This window comes from Durio zibethinus, chromosome 1 (assembly GCF_047325235.1).
Source record: "Durio zibethinus cultivar Kanyao isolate XHJ-2024 chromosome 1, ASM4732523v1, whole genome shotgun sequence".
In the NCBI taxonomy this organism is placed as follows: Eukaryota; Viridiplantae; Streptophyta; class Magnoliopsida; order Malvales; family Malvaceae; genus Durio; species Durio zibethinus.
This window is the reverse complement of record NC_143162.1, coordinates 28,842,217-28,863,890: the sequence shown is the minus strand read 5'-3', so window position 1 is coordinate 28,863,890 and position 21,674 is coordinate 28,842,217. Positions and strand designations below refer to the sequence as shown.

Genomic DNA, 21,674 nt, shown 5'->3' with positions numbered 1-21,674 from the left:
TTTTGATGGAGGTAAAATTAAATAAAATAGATTGGGTTCGTAAGCATTTCAAACAACTAAATCTCATTGAAGAAAAAAAGCTCTCGACACTTAGTCGTGGGCAGATGTACTAAAGAAAAATCATACAAGCACATGACAAGAAGATACAACCTTGATGTTTTCATGAAGGTGAATTGATTTTGAAAAAGATTTTACCAATTCAATATGATAGTAAAGAAAAATGGACACCCAATTGGAAAGGTCCATATGTGGTATAAAAGCCAATCCCTGGCGAAGCTCTAATCCTCATAGAAATGGATGGTAATGAATTGTCAAAACTTGTGAATTCTAACACTGTTAAGAAATATTTTGCTTAAAAGAAAGAAAAAAAAAAACAAAAAAAAACAAAAAAGCAAAAAAAATCAAAAGAAAAATAAACTAAAAACAAACTAAAAAGAAAAAAGAGATGATTCAAACTGAAAATCTAAAAAAAATGGTCCAAACCGAAAGGGGATCATTTAAGCTAGAAACTTGAAAAGTAACTTAAATGAAGGTAAGGCTAGAAAAAAACCCTTTAAGAAATGAAAAGATGGCACACCATTAGATGAATCAACATCAGAGTCAAAGGAAATGACTTTTGGGGAAATTTTCATCGATTACAAGTGTGGGGCAAAAATTAGTTATATGAGATCAAATATAACAAAATTGCAAATGTAATGAGTTTTTGGGAAAGGATCTAGTCCAAGTAAGTCAAAATTATTCAAATGTCCATCATTTAAGAATTGATATTTGATTCTAGAAATTTTTTGAATTAGATGTTCTTTGTATTTCGAAAAGCTCATCTTTGTTTTTCTAAAACCAAAAAGAATACCCCATGGTTAGCTAAATCTCATATTCAACCTTGAACATAAAATCATTACATTTGTCACTTGAAATTAAGATAATGACTGATAATAAGAACTGAACCAATCTCAAAAATCAAATTAACATGAATGAAAGCATATGATCTAAATCATTGATTGCATCTTCATCATTTAGATTCATAACAATCATTGAATGCATCGCATACATTTTTATGATAAGTTGTATTCAAGGTCACTTTATGATACGTCTAAAAGAATTAGGATGTGTTCTTTCTAAATAAGGATAATGGTTTGATTAAGAGATTTGGCCCTAAAAATGAAAGGTTACACCTAGTGAGACCTTTAAAACCTTGATTTTCGATTTATAGAGCACCCAAATCACTTTTTTGACTCGCGGTTCAATCCCAATCATCTTTATTTTCTGCATGACTCAATCTCAATCATCTTTATCCTTTGACTTGCAATTCAATCCCAGTAATCTTTATTCTCCAACTTGTGACTTAGTTTCGATCATATTTATTTTTTGACTGACAATTCAATCCTGATCATTTTCATTTCTCGATTCGTGATTCAATCCCAGTCATCTTTTTTTTTTAGCTTGCAGTTCAATTCCAGTCATCTTTATCTTTTGACTTGTAGTTCAATCGTAATTATCTTTATTCTCTGACTTGCGGCTCAGTGCCGATCATATTTATTTTTTAACTCGTGATTCAATCCCAATCATTTTCATTTCCCGACTTGCTGGTTAGTCATAGTCATTTATTCTTCGACAATGGTTCAATCCAGTCATTTTTATTCCTCAACTTATGGTTTAATCCTAGTAATTTTTTATTTTTGGTTTGTGGCTTAGCTCTGAGCATTCTTATTCGCTAACTTGTGTAGCAATCTTAATCATTTTTCACAATTTATGAACTTTTCAACTTAAAAAAAATCAAGCAAAAATGTAAAAAAAAAATCAAATAAAAAAAAGAATATAAGAGTTATATCTCACTTGGAAACAACATTCGAACAAAATTATTGTCTATGTCTTTGTATTATTTTTGTTTCTCACAAATATGCAAAAAAAGATAGCTGTAGATATCGAATTTTATCCTAAGCATTTTGGCATGGTTATTTGAGGCTTTTTTTAAAATATAGGCTAGAACCATTAATTTCAACCTATTATAGTTACCATTTTGGGGGCCCATTCGTAACCAAAAAAAGCCCAAAGTATAGCCCATAATACACCTTTTAGGGACCTTTTTACGAAGCCCAAAGTGGAGCCCCAAAATCATCATGAATCAAGCTCAATATATGCCCATTTTTAAGAAAGACCTAAGTAAGGAAATCTAAAACAAAACAAAATAAGGCCCAAGCATAGAAAGGCCAAACAAACCCAAATGAAGAAATAAAGAATGGGGTTATTCAGGTAACGTGGATTTGTATAACGTAGTGGGCTTTGAAGAATGAGTGTAAAGAAGGTCACCTGTGGGATATAAGTGGTTTTAAGAGCAAGATACAAAAAAGCGAAAGAAAGTACAAGCTTAAGAGGGTTTTTGAAGAAGGAAAGGCAGCCTTAGCAGCAGATAAGCTGAAGGCTGTGACAGCAACTCGCTGTTATAAGACAAAGGGGAGTGGTCGGCAGAGCAGTTTGCAATAGTACTAAAAAACAAACGTTGAAACTTGGAGAGGAAGGTAAGGAAGGCTGATAAAAAAGAGTTAAAATCATTTACAAAAAAAAAAAAAAAAAAGAGAAAGAGGAGGAACGGGGTAATCACAAACTAAAGCGAAAGGAAAAGAAATAGAAAAAAAAAAGATGAAATCCAAAAACAAAGAAAGAGCAAGATACAGAAACGAAAGGTAAATTTTTTTTTTTGTTTATGCATGTGATATATATATATATATATATATTCCGCTTGTTATATGCATTTGTAAAATAAAAATGGACTCTGGTATTCTAGGTTCCTTTTAAGTCATTACTTATATGGTTCAGGAAAATAGGTTATAGAGATAAGAAGGAAAAACATGCCTTGTTGCCTGAAGGGCTTTTAACTTTCATATTGGCCGAAGCTTTAAGTATTCACGAGCTAGTTTAGAATGTTGGATAGGCCTTGGATTCCATTTGATTTTCAATGCTTGCTCTCTTTTATGTGTTTCTTTTTTATATCGACTTGAATCTTGTGTCCATAAGATAAAAACGAAAAAAGGGAAAAGAAACAGAATCAAAAACTCACCTGATTGCACCAGTTTCCTACCATTTTCAAATCTGGTGTTCATGGTTTCTGTATCACAGGCCACATTCTTATGTTTTCATCATCTTCTTCGTACCATTTTCAAACCTAGTGTTCATGGTTTTCGCATCACATGTTGCATTCTTATGTTTTTTTTTCACCAGTTTTTTTCCATTTTCAGACCTAGAATTCAAGGTTTATACATCATGTGCTGCATTCTTACGGTTTCTTTATCAGTTTCATACCATTTTCAAAGTTGATGTTCATGGTTTATGCACTACGTGTTGCATTCTTGTGGTTTATTCAGCATTATGTTTGTTTTGTGTGCATGGGTTGTTTACAAAAAATTTTTTTAACCCTTGCCATGTTTTTCATGAAGCTGGAAACAAAATTTGTATTCCTTCGTTTCATACTGTTCATGGTTTCTACATCATGATACATGTTCATGGGATTGGTTTAGGGGTTTTCTGTTCAAAAAGAAAGAAACAACAAAGAAGGGAAAAGAATACTCATCATGGGATCAACTATGCCTTCTTATTACACATAAAGGCTTACAAATTTTTGGTTTATAATATATTTTTCCTGGTTTTCCAATTCTTGGTTTTGATAAAGAAAAACTTTATGAAGGCATAAAACAAAAATCATTGACCTTTGAGGATGCAGTAAAAGAAACCAAACCAAGTTTCTATTAAAAATATCATCTTGGAATTTTATATGTGGTAGCTTATCTTCTTCTGGGTTTGAGGCTGTAGAGGGAGCTCCCTTTTTAAACCAAACCATGGGTCTAAGACTAGAAGCTTTTAAAATTTTTTTTTGCAAATTAATAATAGGGGATAGGCTTTAGATGGGTCATGCATTGTCAGCCTTTCCCCTTTTTCCTATTCCTTGTATCGTCTAATCTAACATAAAATGAAAAGTAGCATGGATAGAGTAGATGTCTAAAAAGATTAATTTGTTTTTTATTTTTTCATTCATTGACGCGAGAGAACTTCAAGGCATGGGGCAGAAAGTGACTTTTTTCTTCATAGATGTCACGCATGCTTTTTATAATACATGTTCATGCTTATTTTATTTTTTACTTAATTAAAATTGGAATCTTATGCATTATAATCTATTTAATGTTTAAATTTTTATGCTTAAATTAATTTTATGTAATTTAATTTTGTATGTCATAAATTATTATTATTATTATTATTATTGATGATGATGAAGATGATGATGATATAATTTATTTTATTTACACTTTTGTTTTCATGTAAAAATTAAACAAAATGGAAGTAATACCTGGACATGCCTAAAGGTTAGCTTTGTTCCCTATTTGGCTATGAATTTAGACTTTTCCTTATGCCTTTCATGTAAGTATCAAAAGTCATAGTTTGGGACCATTATTGTAAGGTTATTGCATAACATCATGCAAATATCCAAATTCATGACATGGGGGGGCATTATTGAAAGGATCTTACATTGAATATTTTTCCCTACCCTATTTTTGTTTAGTCTAAAAAGGAATAAGTCCATAAAGTTCATTCTAGTTAGAATTTTATAATAAGTAAAAATTTTAAAATATAAGGCTTAAAGCTTATTCCCAATAAAGTTTATTTCCATTTATGTTTAATTTTAACTATACCTACGCAATTTTTCATATTTTTTAAATTTAATTACAAATTTAATTTTATGCAGTGTTAATTTCCTTATTGTTTGGATTCCTGTGCTTGTTTTAATTTAATATTTCATGCTTTAATCTATGTTTGGTATATTTTATTTTTCATGCACTCTAAATTTATGCATAATAATAATAATAATAATAATAATAATAATAATAATAATTTTAAATAAATAAGAAATGTATACAAAATATATAAGAATATAAAAAATTTATTTTTTAGAAGAATTATAAAAATGAGTTTACTTCAAAAGTCTATTTAGATGTTGCAGATTTTTAGAAAGGTTCATAAATTCTTAAAATTTAAATCCAAACATACCCAAAACCCCAAACTCGTTTAAATTTTTAAGAATTTGCATGAAAACCTTTTATGAAATAATCTATTCCTGAATGCTACCTAGATGTTAGTGTATTTAGGAAATTTTATGTGATTAAGAATTTTCATACATTTTCGTAACTCAAAATAAATTTATTTTGTTAAAATAACAAATATAAAAATAAAACAATAAAAATAATGGGATGAAATTTTAAATATAAAAAGTCACACACAAACTCTGCATAGATGTTAGAAAGTCTAAGTGGTCTTTTTATATTTGAAAATCCAATTCTTAAATTTGTATTTTTATCATCATCTGCATATAAATAAGTTTTTAAAATAATGTGTAAATTTATAATTTATATATATGTTTGTTGATGTTTAATATTAATTATATTATTATTTATTTTTTGCTGCATTAAAAATTTCCTTAAAAAATTTTTAGTTTTGAAAAAATAAAATTAAAATAATATTTTTATGAAATATAATTATTAGTACTCTGCCTAGATATTGAAGAGTCATCAATAATTATCATTTATAATTAGTGTTATTTTATTATTTTTTAGGGAATATTATGATAAATCTTAAACGAAAAAATTATCTTCAAATTTTGCCTTTGTGTTGGGGATTTTAAAGGTATTTCTTTAATTTGAAGATTTTCATAATATTCCTAAATAAAGATTTTTCTAAAACTAATTTCATTTCTTAAAAACAAATGGAATTATAATTAAATTTCATATAATTTTTTTTTTTATCTAGGATTACAAATAAAGCATTATTAATTGGTATTAATTTTGTGGGCATTATTGGGCTGCTAATCATTCCCCACATATAATTGACTTCCGAACCCAATTTATTTTCGTAGACCAAAATTATTTTTTTAATAAACTTTAAACCTGTTTTATTAAAAGATAAAATTTTTGGGTAACCAATCACACTTCAAAAAAAATTGGTAGCTCCCTATATTTTCATGATCTTAAATTTTTATGTCTAATGATCGAATTGCCGGACCGATACATTATGACAACATTTGGCTTGTTTTTAAACTTATGTATATATGTATGTTTCTAAATAAGTAAATGTTTTATTTTTTATTTTTGATATATGAAAATAGGATCAAACATATGATTATTTTATGTTTTTGCAATCTAAATGATGGATTATTCTTACGAATGAAATGAGAAAATGATTTATGTTTAAGGAAAGATTTTATGATAGCTACGTTTTTACATCATTGGAAAGTGGGATCATCAACACTAAAACTAGTTCTATGACCCTAACTAATGGGTTATAATAGCTAGCATAACCATTGTCATAACGTATATATTCGTGGACCTACCACTAAACATAGATTTTAAGAGTCGTCATCATTCTTTTTTTGTTTAGGTGTGATTGACCACCAGATAGAATTTGTTCTAAGTAAATAAAAGTCTCAAGATTGAATTAGGTTTTTTTAAATAGTAGATTCAAATCTACGAACCAGATTTTAGGTTTGGAAGTGTAATTATGCATGAGGAATGTTATAACACCCTCACAACACCCATCCAAAAGATGATACTAGTTTGACTTCAATTTATCTAAGCCTATAGAGATATTTAAATTTTGCCAAATAATTTAATATTGGAAAATTTTCTTAAATTACTTCAATACGTTGGTACTAATTTAGGAATATTTTTTTACTTTAGGAGTATTAAGGATACTATTTATCACACTTTGAAGAGGCTCCATCGTTAGATTCATTTAATTTTGTGTCTAGGAACAAATATTTATAAAATGGGTTTATAGTAAACAAAATATCCTCTATTTTGTTGGTAGGATTTCATATAGAATAAAATAGAAAATTTTGTTTATTTATAAATATTTTTAAAAAATTTATCTTTGAAAATTATAAGGTTTTCTAATACATTGATAAAACCTTATTATTACAATAAATCTTGCAATTTGTGATGCTTTTGCTAAGTGACACATTATATTTTGTCACGCAAAGTATGTAATAGGTGACAAAAATATACTTCATCACCCTTTTATATTATTTTGATATTTTATATGATGATATATAAAATCGTCACATGATAACGTCACAAAAATCTTGTCGCCAAATATATGTTTGTATCGTTTTTTTATTTTAGGTGACATTATAATTTTGTCACCAATTTAAAATTTTATCTATGATGAATTTTTTTTGATAAATTTTAGGTGACGTTATTAATTTTTGTCATAAATTGAACACTTTAGTTAACTATTAATGACATTGCAATTTAGTCACATCAATGTATGGTGATATATGACGATAATATAAATGTCACAATTTACCACCAAATTTAATTGGTGGGAAATTTTTTTTGACATTTTGTTTTAGGTGACATTTAAATTTTGTCACTAATTTAAAATTTTATCTGTGATGAATTTTTTCTAATAGATTTTAGGTGACATTATCAATTGTTGTCACAAATGGGATACTTTAATTAACTATTAATGACATTGCAATTTCTTCACTTTTATGTTATGGTATTATATAATGATAACATAAATGTCACAAATTTTTACTGTCAATTTTATTTGGAGAAAAATTTTTTTTGAGACGTTTTGTATTTTAATCAATGTTATAATTTTGTCATTAATTTAAAATTTTATCTATGATGAATTTTTTTTGATAGATTTTAGGTAGTGTTATTAATTTTTGTCACAAATTGAATACTTTAGTTAATTATTAATGACATTACAATTTCATCACATCAATATATAACGTTATATGATGATAACTTAAATGTCACAAACTTTTACTGCCAAATTTATTTGATGGAAAAATTTTTTATGACATTTTTTATTTTAGGTGACATTATAATTTTGTCACCAATTTAAAATTTTATCTGTGATAAATTTAATGTGACGTTATTAATTTTTGTCACAAATTGAATACTTTAGTTAACTATTAATGACATTATAATTTTATCACATTTGGTATTATATAACGATAATATAAATGTGATAAACTTTTGCCGTCAAATTAATTTGATGGGATTTTTTTTGTGATATTTTGGATTTTAGGTGACATTATTTATCCATCACTAATAAGTTCAAATTAATATATAATTTATAAGTGATGATTTGACTTAACTTATATATGCCTATTATTATACCTATTTAAGAATATAATTTTTTTATTGAGCATAATTTATTTATTCATTTATTTTATAATTAAAAAAATGAATTAAATATCACATATAATAAAAATTTTAAAATATACATTTTGTTTATAATTTTAAAAGAAATTTTTAAAATTTAAAAATTTTGTTAAAAGAAAATTTTTAAAGTAAGAAATTATTTTTAAATATATATGTATAAAAAGTTTTTCAAAATATTTTTAGGGGTCATGGCCCCTTAAGCTCCAACGAGGCATTGCCTTTAAAAATGGATGATACTCCACTCATTTTATATCTTACCTATTAACATCCCTACTTAGACATTGATGCTATTGAGATTAAATATTGTCAATAAACAAGTTCATATAATTTTATAATGTATAATTTATTTAGGTAACATTAACATAAAAAATTTATCGTAAGTGAAATTTTTAAACTTCAACACACCAGTGTATATAAGATGATAATTGACTATTTATTAGAATTCTTATTGCTACTAGCAAGGTTGTAATAATGGGATCATAGGTTGAATTGAATGTAGATTTGATCGTTCAATTAATTACTAAGCTAATGTTTTTTAAGACTAGAAAGAAATCAAATGCTTCCTTAACATATAAAACTTTTAAGAAATGAAAGGAAATCAAATACTTTCTTAAAATCAAATACGACAAATTGTAACTTTTATATAAAAAATTTTAAGAAATCAAATATTTCCTTGGCATATGACTCTTGAACCATAAATTATAACTTTTATATAAAAAATAATTTTAATTCAAGTTTCCCTAAACTCCTAAACTACACCATTTTATATTTTTTTATTAGGTTTTTCACATTCCCTCTAAAACTCATACTAACTCATTGTGAATAAACGGCATGCCAAACACCCGGTTAATACTCTATTCTGCCCTCTTTTGCTGTCCTTGATAGTTAATGCTCTCTTCTACTCTTTTCAAGCCATTGTCGACCATAGTTAGGTTTTTAAACTCTCTTTTGTTTTCGTTTCTGATTTTTTTTTTGTGCCTTTGCCTCTTATTTTCATTGAGATGATGAGATTTTTAAGATTCGAATGATTGTGAAATTCATAGATGTGTTTTTTTTAAGCCCTATTTATTTATTTATTTGCCTAAATCATCAATTTTTCTTATCTTTTGTTTGATTAATTTCTTGATGATAAAATCACTTATAAGTAAAAGCTAAAAGTATGATTTTGCTTTAACGTTGGATGTAGGAAGAGTTTTAGTATTTGATCCCTTCAATCCAATTTGGTTTTATGTTTGTGCATACGGTGTGGCTTGTTATTGAAAATGCCTTATTATTATGTATATAATATATGTCTAGCATGTATAACATTAAGTAGGTAGTGTGTAGAGAATTTGAAAATGGTGTGCTTATGTAAGTTCTGCAGGGAATTTTCTCTAGCAATAAAACCAGTGTTTTTTTGCACACAAGGCAATATTTGCCTTGTGTTTGCTAAAATGCTTCAATGAAATTTCATTGTGCAATTTGGGCTTTTGTTGAAATTATTTTTGTCAGTGTTACAATTATTCCTACTTTTTTTTCTTTATCCTGAATGTGTTTCAGCAATTTTAATACAAATTTTGCTGCTATGTGTATGCCAACGTAAATTGAGAATGTATTTTTCCTCATCTTAATAGCAAAATATATTTCATTTTGCTGGTAAAGATGGAAATGATGTTTCTGTGGTATTTTCAGTAGTAAAACTTGTTTATAATAGAATACTTGATCAAATCATTATTGGTTTGCTAAAAGCTGAATTTTTATTTTATGTTTTTGATATTTGAATGATGTTATTGGTGCCATCTAAGGCATTTGTGTTTATACTTTGTTTCTGGATGGCATAAAAATATTCTGTAATTTATTTTTTTTGTCAAAAGAAGAAAAAAAGTGTTGCCCAACCTTATCTAATTTTTTAGTATTTTGTTAAAAAATGTTCGGTTTAGCCTTTTATTTTTAAAAATGTTGATTCAACTTAATTTCTTTCCTCTTCTCCTGCCCTTGACCATGTATTACTTTTGGAAAGATAATTTGGAAACCCAGTTGTAGGAAAAGGCCATTCAGGCTAACCTTGTCTGTTGCTTGCAACATTTGCAAGTATTTTTTATTTAGTTTAAGTTCTAAACATTAAGTTTTGATTTGGCCTTAGGACAAATATGATGAATCTAAAAGGCATTTCTATGCTTTTACTTGAACTTAATATTTGAAACTAAAGAGAAAGCAAAGGGACTTCTAAGTAATGTATCATCTTTGTTAAAATCAAAGGGTTATTTTTTCGGTATTACTCTTGACTCATCTACCATATGGTATGAAATAGTGATTGTCAAATACTGATTATTTTGAATTGATAATTTTTTTCCTCTAGTTACTGCTATCCCTGTTTATGGGATTTGATGATTTGCATAAAATTTTTATTATGCTCTTTTTGTCTATTTTGAAAATTCTTTCATTACTATCAAGTTGATTAATTAATATATCCCAATCAATGAACTTAATTATGTTTTAGGGTAGACCAGAAATTGAACTTGTATAGGATAGACAATCCCAATTTTCAACAATTCACTGGTGTTAAAACAATTAATGTTCAGAGCAAAACTGAGATGTATCACACATGATACTTAATATTTCAGCATGCTCTCGTGCTCTCCTCACTCTCAAATATTGGATCCATGCATGCATGTATGCATGATGAATTTGTAAGCTCATTGTTAGGATCTATATTCATTTTACTAGCTTGATATAAGAGCAAGATTGTGAATGTAAATAAGAATCTATACTAGTTTTTGATGCGCTGGTGCAAGTTAGATTGCTTTTGAAATTTTTGGTGTTTCAGTAGTTGTGGAACATTCGGTTTCACCTAGAACTAAGCTTCACATTTGAGCTGTATTCATGGAGAAATTTTAGTTTTTTTTATCATTAACTTTAGGGTCGGCAATTATACTGCATCATAGATCCTTATGGTCTTTTATTCCGACCATGGTTGGCCAATATCCTATTTGACAATGGTTCTATCATCTTGAATGAAATTATTTAATTTCTTTCAGTTATACTCGTAGATTTTCATCTCATCTATAGTATTGTTTAATGTGTCTTACTCTCCCATTTTTGGGACATGAGCTCTTTTTGTCACCTTGTGATCATTGCCATATATGCCGTATGAAATCTTGCCTTAAAAGAGGTGGTATATAGAGCACAGCATCATATGCCAAAGAATAAATGATGTACAAGTTTATTATATGTACAATTTTGTAGTGCAAGGATGATGAAAAACCTAATAAGATGGAATTTTTTAAGGTAACTCACTACTAAAAGAATAAAGGATGGTCAACACCTGAAGCTCAAGTAGCTTATGTTAAAAATTTCAAATTAAGAGTTATAATTTTATTATTGTAGTATGGTTTTTTGAGTTACCAAGATTTCAATTAAATGCTAGGAAAAATTAGTGGAGTTACAATCAATTCCTACTAAAAGAGGAATTGAACCTAAAATTGTTGATGCTATAGTGGATGAAGTGCTATGTGTATTGTAGTTTGTTTTGATATTTGCTATTATTTATTTATTATAGCTTCAAGTAACATAAACTCATCATCAACACAATCACTCTTGACACAAGATTTGGATTGAGAGCTTGAAGATAGGTATTGTAGTTTGTTTTGATATTTGCTATTATTTATTTATTATAGCTTCAAGTAACACAAACTCATTATCAACATAATCACTCTCGACACAAGATTTGGATTGAGAGCTTGAAGATAGGATTTTGATGACTACTTATTTCATAGTTATGACTTTTTATTTTTTAAACAATATTATTTCTATATAATTTTAGGGAAAACTTTAAAGAATATAATGCATTTAAAAATCAATTTAAATATTTGGTAGATTTACAAGAACACTACATTAGATTATTCCACAAAAATGTTTTTATATATAGGATTTAATAATGTTAATTATGTCACTAGTACTTTGATAATTTATCTTTTGCCACTAATATATCAAATTTAATCATTTATTTTGTGACGTTTGTAGCCTTTAATGACATTTTTTTTCATAAATAGCTAATGAAAACTAATGTCACAAACAAAAGCATAATGTGATGTTTGATTTTATTGTCACCTTTGACGCTATTTTACAATCATTTGTGATGATAATTATGTTACCAATACTATGATGATTTACCTTTTTTCATTAATATATTAGATTTTATCATTTATTTTGTGATAATTATAACCTTCAATGATGTTCTTCTTTATAAATAGCTTACGAAAATTAACGTCATATAAAAAAAGCATAAGGTGTTGTTTGATTTTATTGTCACGTATGATATTATCTTATAATCATTCGTGATGATAATTATGTCACAAATATTGTGGTGATTTACTTTTTGTCACTAATGTATAAGATTTTATCATTTATTTTGTGACGATTATAGCCTTTAATAACGTTTTTATTTATAAATAGCTGATGAAAACTAACGTCACAAAAATTAACGCATAATGTGATGTTTAATTTTATTGTCATAGTAGACATTATCTTAGAATCATTGGTGATGATAATTTTGTCACTAATATTGCAACGATTTACCTTTTATCATTAACATATCAGATTTTCTCTTTTTTTTTTTGTGAGAAATATAGCCTTCAATGCTTTTTTTTTTTTCATAAATAGCTAACGAAAACTAACGTCACAAAAAAAAAAACATAGGGTGACGTTTTATTTTCTTGTCATGGTAGATTCACAATAGGTGATGATATTTTGCTATCATCATATTAGATCTTTATCGAAGGTGCAAACGTAACGATTGTCATGACATTTAATTTTTTGTCATAGAAATATAAGGTGATGAAAAACAAATATTTAGTGACATTATTTTATGCGCCATTAATGACCAAATTTATTGTCGTGTATTTTTTTCTTTGAAAAAATGTTAGCCCTGTAATACATTGGGAAGGCTTTAATTTATAATTCTTTTGAAATAAATATAATTGTAGGATTTTTTAATATGTTGATAAAACCTTATTTTTCTTTGAAAAACGTTAGCATTCCAATACATTAGTAAGGTTTTTATTTATTATACTTTTTATATAAAAAACACATTTTAAATATCAGATCAATAAATAAATAAATAAATTAGTTAAATAAATAAAATATAAGAAATAGAATAAAACATGAAATAAATAAAATAAATAAAATAGTAAAAAATAATTAAAAAAATGTTAGCGTTCCAATACATTGGTAAGGCTTTTATTTATTATACTTTTTATATAAAAAACACATTTTAAATATTAGATCAATAAATAAATAAATAAATTAGTTAAATAAATAAAATATAAGAAATAGAATAAAACATGAAATAAATGAAATAAATAAATAGTAAAAAATAATTAAAAAAAAACTGAGATCGGCTCGACTAAGTGACTAAGGCATAGCTCGACTACACATACAAGAGGGAAGAGCAGCTATGGCGTAACTGGGCTCCTGTAAGGCTCGGCTTAATGCAGTAGATAGGATCGAGTTTGGGTCGAATAGTGCCACGGGTTGGGTCATAATCCGATAAAGGTGCGGATCTTAGTTTTCAATAATCACCAAAAATGACATTGTTTTAAGTACAAACAAAAACCCCAAATTGCTTTTTCTTTTTCTCTCAAAATGCAAGAACTATTCTTTCTCTAAACCACTTTATGCTATGTCTCTCTCTTTCTCTACAAACATAAGCTAGCTTGAACAATTGAATAAAGCCTAGAAAACAACAACGCTTTTCTAGAAATCGACAAAACGTTTAGACGCCGACATCGAAATCTTCAACCTCTTGTTGGATATTATGACTAAAAAACTCTTAAAACCCATAAAGATCTTGAAACACTAGAAAACTTGAACCTCTGCCCACAAATGCTTGAATAAGCCTAAAAACCCAAGCAAAGCCCCAAATCCCAAAAACAGATTAAGGAACAAAACCCCAAAAAACCTAAATCAATTAAAAAACTTAAATGTCCAAAAAAACCCTCTTTTTTTTTTTTTTCTTTCCATCTTTTGCATGTGAATTTTCATTTGATTTATAGCCTTTTTGACAAGACTTTTAGGGATTTTCATATTAAATTCATGTTCAAATTTTGGGATCTTATTACCATCAATTGGGGTCAATGGTTGTGCAATTCTAGTTTCCCATTTATGCATAAAATCTTTTAGAAAACCTTTTTTTTTTCACTTGATTCCTACTTGAAATCCCAAAAATCTACTGATTTACTATCCTTTTCTTTTTTCAATTTTCTTGTTTAAAGAACAACATGCAAATAAAAGTAAGAAAGGAAAGAAAAATGAATAAACAATAATAATAATGATGATGATGATGATGATGATGATGATAAGATATTAGTTGGGCCAAAGCTTGTATCCAATTAATCATATTGGGCCTAAAGCCCAAACAAAATAAAAGTCATACTTTGGGCTCCCGAGGCCCAAAGATCTCGATGAAATTCATAATTGAGTAATGAGTCACATAACTCGGACAAAAATAGTTGTTTATAGCCACGATCATATAGTCCTGCTAGCAGGTTATAGTAGTTAGTGAAAGGCTTTGGCTAATAGGGTTATAATAATTAACAATGATCATGAGGATAAAATTATTGGTATGACCAATATCATAGGTTATAGTAGTAACCGTAGCTAACAATAAATGAATGCTAATGATGATTCATAATGATTTTTAAAGATTGATCGATGATTTGGTTTGATTACGATATTTGAATGGCATCATATTTTGCAATGATTTATGAATTGACGTGTTTTGATATTGATTTATGATCTACGAAATGTTTAACATAATGATAATTTTTGAAATGTTTTGATATTATGATTTGATAAATGTTTTGAATTATCTATATGTATGTATGAAAACGATACTTGATTTGGTAAGGTGTGTGATATTATATTTGCTGAATCGTAGTTTGCTCATGTTCTTTTTTTTTCTCTTTACAGATGAGTCAATGATAAGTTTAGTTAGTTTTGTGAGAAACTAGAAGATCAAATTGAAAAGATTACTTAGGCATTAGAGATATTGTTGGCTAGTGAGATGTTATGAAATAATTTTGTATTTTTATTAGTTTGTATTTGAATATATAAAAATTTATCATCAATTTATTGAAGAAGTTTAAAATGAATAAGAATGAAGGCTTCATATTACTTTGGAGTTTCACTTCAAGATAATATGGCTATGTTGAGTCTCGTTCTAGGGGCTTGATATGTGTAGCTCTAGTTTTAGTTAGATGAAAATTTTGTATATAAATTATTTGATAGTAAATTTTTTTTTGGTGGTCTATAATTTTTTCTCTTTACACTGGAGGATTTTTTGTATAAATTTTGGTGTACTTTATATTCTCGCATTATTGATTATTGATTATTGTTTATTTACTATGAGTTTATTGTGATATATTGCTTTTACGTTATCATATTTATTGTTTCGAACCGAACAAAATTACTACTGTAATAAGTAAATCTTATATACGGAGAAAATGGAAATAACTACCATCACAATTTGTTCAATAAGTCAGAAAGATTTTGCTAACGATTAGAGAGGAGGTAAGTGCAATCGGAAGAAATTTGAGAGCCATTTATTGGCTTGAAGATGGCATTGATATATTAATTAAAAAAATATCAAGTTTTCTTCTCTTTCTATATTATCTGGTGAAATGAGATGGTATAAGAGTAGATGAAGGAAAGAGATATGCATCTAGAATTAAGAAATAGCATGTATAGAAGATTTGATTTATAAATATGATTTGTTAAGAATTGGCTAGAGAATTCTAAACAAATGTGAACAAGCAATCATTGTTGGTTGGCTTGTCAAATTAGTCGATTGAAATTGTGTCTCAAATCCACCATTGTTGACCAAGGAGTTTTAAAAGCCAATTAGAATTTGTTCTTGGTATTAGCGGCAAACATGATTATAAATAGAGATGTCTTTGGCCATTTGCAAGGTTTGTCGATGTGTGCCAAAGATTAAGTCGAGAGGTGCCAAGTGAAGAGTGTGTTGTGAAGCTGAATACAAGCTAGTAAGAGATAGAGAGAAATTAAGAAAGAAAAAAGTTTTTTTTTGAGTTTTCTCTCGTGTTCTTTTTGTTTCTGGGTTTTGTTTAATATTGGTTCTTAATTAGATAGTGAGTTTCTTTTTTGCTGCGCTAGTGAACTTGGAGAATTTTTTCCATCCATGTATATTATTAGAGTTCTCTCATTTTTACATATTTTTCCTCTTTTTGAAATGCAATTTTTTCGTTTCTGAGTTTTTTAATTGGTTGATGCTTGGATTTAACCAATTTAATCTAAATGGCGGCTTGAATCATGCTCCCGCATACTATATTTGGATTCTTCAAGGTCCAACATCGCAACTTGATTTATAGAAGGGAGGAAGAAGGAAATACATACTGGGATATCTGTGGAGTTCATGGATTAAGTCTATCCTGATTGGCATAACAAGCAAAGAAAAAATTAAAATTGGACAGCCTTTTTACATATTCAAAGTACACAAAGCCGCTAATGCAGGAATACTATTTATAGTAAAATAAAAATGAAATTCCGGGAAGGATGCCCGAGCATCCCTGGAAGTTATACCATACATTGTCTTCCATGTAAACTAGTGAATGCTTCATCAACCAAATTGATTTTTGCTGCTTCCACCATAGACTGGTCTTGGACAAAGGGATGCTGTAGCAGCTGCACTGGTGTAGGGTGTGCAGTTGGATCCCTTTGTAAGCAAAGTTTTATGAAATTCTATGCATCCTCGGAAAGGCCATCAGGTATTTCAGGAAAATCGTGGCTGTTTGCTAACTTAAATATAGCTGCTGCCTGGTTAAAAAGACAAAACAAAATTAGATTGGAAAACATTGCTGACATTATGAAAGATCAGCTATGCACTACTTATGAGATATCATACCCCCTCATACTGGCTCCAGGGAGGTTTTGATGTTACCATCTCGAGTATTGTACACCCTAAGCTCCAAATGTCGACTGCTAGGCTATAGCCAGGAGTCTTAGTCATAATAACCTGGCAAGATTAATGTATGTTAAGCTAATCCATCGGAGCTTAAATTAAAGAACACAGAAGAAACTAAAAAGAAAGAAAAGAGTATACTATAGATGTGGAATTGGTACCTCTGGTACCATCCAATATGGGCTTCCTTTAAAAGAAAGCATTGAAGAACATGTCGTCATCTGCATTTAGAAGAAAAATTTATCAGACATCTTCCCCTAAGTAAACACAACATTAATGGAGAGGGAATGAATAAATATAATACATACATGTTTAGCCATGCCAAAATCAACAAGCTTAATTTCACCATTGGGACCTACTAGTATGTTAGCGCCTTTGATGTCCCTGGCATGTGAAATAGTTTTCTCTTGAGTTCCATGATGCTATTACTGGTAAAATTCAACTATTGGCAAGCATTTTATTGGATTACAGTAACAGTTAAATACCTGTGTACTGTATTCCTTCCATGTAAGTAAGCTAACCCACAAAGTATCTGCCTTGTGTAACTTCGAATAACAGTTTCCTTGAAAGAGCCATATTCACCAAGCAATTTTTGGATTGAACCCCCAGAAACATATTCCAAATAAATTGAAAGCTTTTCTGCTCCCTGCATAAATTGATTTTGGATCTTTTCAATTTACTATTGAACTTCTGATCACCTTCTATAATTTAAAAAAAAAAAAGTATTTCTTCTTCAAAATGTATGTTGAAGTTACAATTCAACTTAAAGAAACGCATTTAACATTGTTTTATAGTCGTTAATGTAAAACATAAAGGAAATCATACAGGAAGATTTAAGGATTTCCAAGCCTACCAGTTCACTTCCATAATATTGGACAATATTTGGATGTGATAACTCACTAAGCAAGGCTATCTCCTGTTTATATAAGAAGAAAATACTACAATCAATTAACGCAAATATTGCCATGTAGAAAGAGATGTTTATGACTGTGCAGTGTCATGAAGAGTATGTTCATTCATCTGTATTCTGTAATTGATGATCATTTAAATTGTTAATTGGTTAATAATGAAATTTTGGAAAATTGTTCAGAATGCTATGTATCAGTGAAATCAGACAAAACCGGTTCAGTTGCTTGAGACATTCTTTTGAGGTTTGATCATCAGTAGTGAGCTTAACTTCCTTCATGGCACACATTGTTCCATTTTCACTGTTGGCAGTAGTATATAGCATATATAAGTGCAGCTTCTTCCTTATTCTTTCAAACTTTTTGCACAAAAATATTGTTAAATCCATATGAAAAGGAACTGAAATCTAACAATTTACCTGTTAAATACAGCATAAACATGTCCAAATGTCCCTCTTCCTAGAAGCTTTCCCTTCTTCCATTTAGATGGAGAACTCTTTGAAGGTCTACTAGGGAAGTCAGGCGGAAGGGGAAGAGGATAACATGGATGCTTCTCTGTTGGGTACTCTAAACCTGCATGCCATGGTGGCAGACATCGGGGTGATAGATGCATACTCGAAGCTTTTGATCCAGAATTTAAACTTTTTGACCATAAGTTGCGGTTATGTCCTTTGAATATTCTGCAATCACGATGTAGCATTTTTGTCATTTTGTCATTGCGGAACGGTAGTTCAATGAAAAAACATTTGGGATTGCACTCTACTTTTCGCAATAAACTCAAGTTGGTGTTTCAACTGGCACACCATTATTGCAACTAAACCAAGATTGCTTTTTATAGGGGCTGCAGGTAGCCTACTTTAATGGATGTCAACGACCGCAGGGTGAAAACAGATAACCTGTAAGCCCTTCTTGGCTGCTCATGAGTTTAAGGTTTCAAGCACTAAGCTTCCTCCTAAATTTGCATTATTATAAGAAGTTTTGAGAATGATAACCTGCTCATTTCTGCAGCTAGGTTTTTGAATGTTAGATGTACAGTTTGGATAGAAGTCATTTTTTTTTTCGTTTGTAGTATGCTATGATGAAAGTGTGTAAATTTTCGCATGAGAGAAAGCAAAAGCCTGTTATTTTTAAGTATGAGGGTGAATTATTTCCACTCTACCTTACTTTTGATTCAATTTGTGACGCCATATTGAATCCATATTTCCAAATGTTTGTTGAAATCTAAATCCAAGCTCCTCATTTTCCCACCATTTTCGACCAAATGGATTGAAATCAGAAGATGGAGTTCAAATTTGAACACAATAAATTCGATGGAGGGATTCATGCTTGATTAGTGAATCAAAGAATTGTCAAAGAAGATAAAACAAAGCTGGTTAAGTTTTGCGAAAATCAAACCAGTATTGGGTGGAAATTTAGGGGAGAATATAACATGTATGCAAAATTCATTCTTCGTTTCGCTTTCTTGTTTTCATTTATCACTAAATAGAAAAAGAATTGAATAGCATGTTCTCAACCACTTTCTATCATAGACTTATTATCATATCTTTATTACCAAATTCCAAAAGAGAACAGAAGATCAAACAAGTTAAAAAACAAAATTTATGAAACTTGAAAATATAAGCTACACACCTGAAGGAACTGAAATCTCCATCAATGTCATCAATATCAGAAGACTCATATAAGCTGGAACTTGAAACTGACACCCTTTCTGAGCCAAAACTTTGAAACCCTGTTAGATGACCTACATGAAGCTGAAGGCTGTGGCAATGGATAGGCTTTTTCTCAGTAGTTTTACACTTTTACTTCCTAAATCAGAATCAGAATCCCAAAACACTGGATAAGCTTCCGTATAATAACAGTTTCTTAGAGATTTTCGAGTAAGTGGGCCAGCTTCATGGAAGCCTTTTGGCTTCTCTATGTTATGTTTATTGTTTTTTCTTGTTATTGAAGCTTTCCTCGTACTGCTGTCCTCCATATAATAAGTTTGGTTAAACTTTGTTGGTGTGGTTTGTGAGAGTTCCTTGTTACCAAGATGGCACTGTGGGAGCCTGGGAGAAAGAAATATTTATCAGAAGAATGACCAAAGCATAGAAAAAGAACTTTAGAGTGAATTGTGAATTTCTGGTTGTCAGTCTTCTCATTAATTTATAGTATGGTTAACATTTATGTGATGCCGCGTGCATGACGGTGTTTGTACGGGTGTGTGTCTGCCTGTGGTGTGGATGATAGCGAGTTAGAAAAAGATCAGAAGGGTTCTTCTAGTGACTAGTTGATTAAAATCCTTTTCATTTTTTTCCTTATTTGGTTTTTGTGAAATGAAATCAATATTACTCAAATGAAATCAAAGAGATTGGTGGACTATGACATACTTATAAATTTATAAATATTCCAAAATAAAACAAAACAATAGTCATATTACACTTCCTAGGTTCTCCATTTCAAAGCATGATATATCAGACTAGATCAAATGCATTTAATGGTGATCATTTGCTCATATCCTTAAGTATGCATTTAACCAGGATTTTTCTTGCTTAATAGTTTTCTACTATTGAAAATCTTGCACTCTGCCATATTCATTTTATCCAAAGAGCCTTTTGATGATTGTAAGGCTTCTCTGCTTGTCCACATTTGACTTATGTGCGACTTGCCCAATATAGATAATTGTTTCCATCCTATTAAGATGAAAGAATGTAATCAGTGATTATAGATTTGGAAATTTCAAACAGCACGCACAAGCCATAAGCCACGAAGAAATTGGCTTTGATCAGAATTCGCTTTCAACTGCCACCCAGGTGGACAATACCGTGGATAATTATTGATTAAATGCATGGCATCATGCTCTCTTCTTCGTGAGATATTCTGTGGCTTTCGTCCCGTTCTAATAAAGGAGGTGGACCTCCCGCTTTCTTGATTGGTCTCTACCAGCAAAACAATTTGCAAAACTAACGGCCCTCTTATAGCTGAAAACCACTGCCTAGCCTTTTCTGGTCCAATGAGGTTGCTGTATTTAGTAGTGTCCATTACCTATAATGATATTAATTTCCCATCTAGGATGGAACCCTAATTATGCATGAAAAATATGGAAAATTTTATCATTAACTATCACATTTTTTGCCAGTGTTTCAAAGCTATTGTGTTTATTTGACCTCTACATTAATCTAACTTGAGCAGAACCAGATAGTAGAAAGTGTCATAACGTCTAGATCCGGGGATGTATCGCTAGACATTGACTTTTAGGGAGTCGCCACCAATCTTTTTTTATCTAGGTGCAATTGGCCACCTAAAGAATCTGTCCTTTCAGGGAACACCTAAGTTTAAGGGTCCCTAAAAGAATAGGTTCAGGTCTGCTAACTAGAACAGGGTTCGGGAGTTCGGTTACGTGTGAGGAAGGTTATAGCACCCTCACAACGCCCATCAAAAGATGGTACCAGCTGAAATTTGTGTTATCCAATGAGCCTTAAAATTTTACTAAGTAATTAATTATTGAAAATTATTCTCAATTGACTCTAATACTTTTAGCAGAAAATTGAGAAAATTCCCTCACCTCAAGAGTATGCAAGAAAAACTACTGTTTTACTTGCAGAGGCTCTGTCGTCG

At 29.5% G+C, this 21,674-nt stretch overlaps 1 pseudogene; it reads right to left on the bottom strand.

Moving 5' to 3' along the window:
- Nucleotides 1-16,148: 16,148 nt before the first annotated feature.
- LOC111311207 (mitogen-activated protein kinase kinase kinase 3-like) lies at nucleotides 16,149-20,114 on the bottom strand (annotated as a pseudogene).
- Between the last annotated feature and the right edge of the window lie 1,560 nt (nucleotides 20,115-21,674).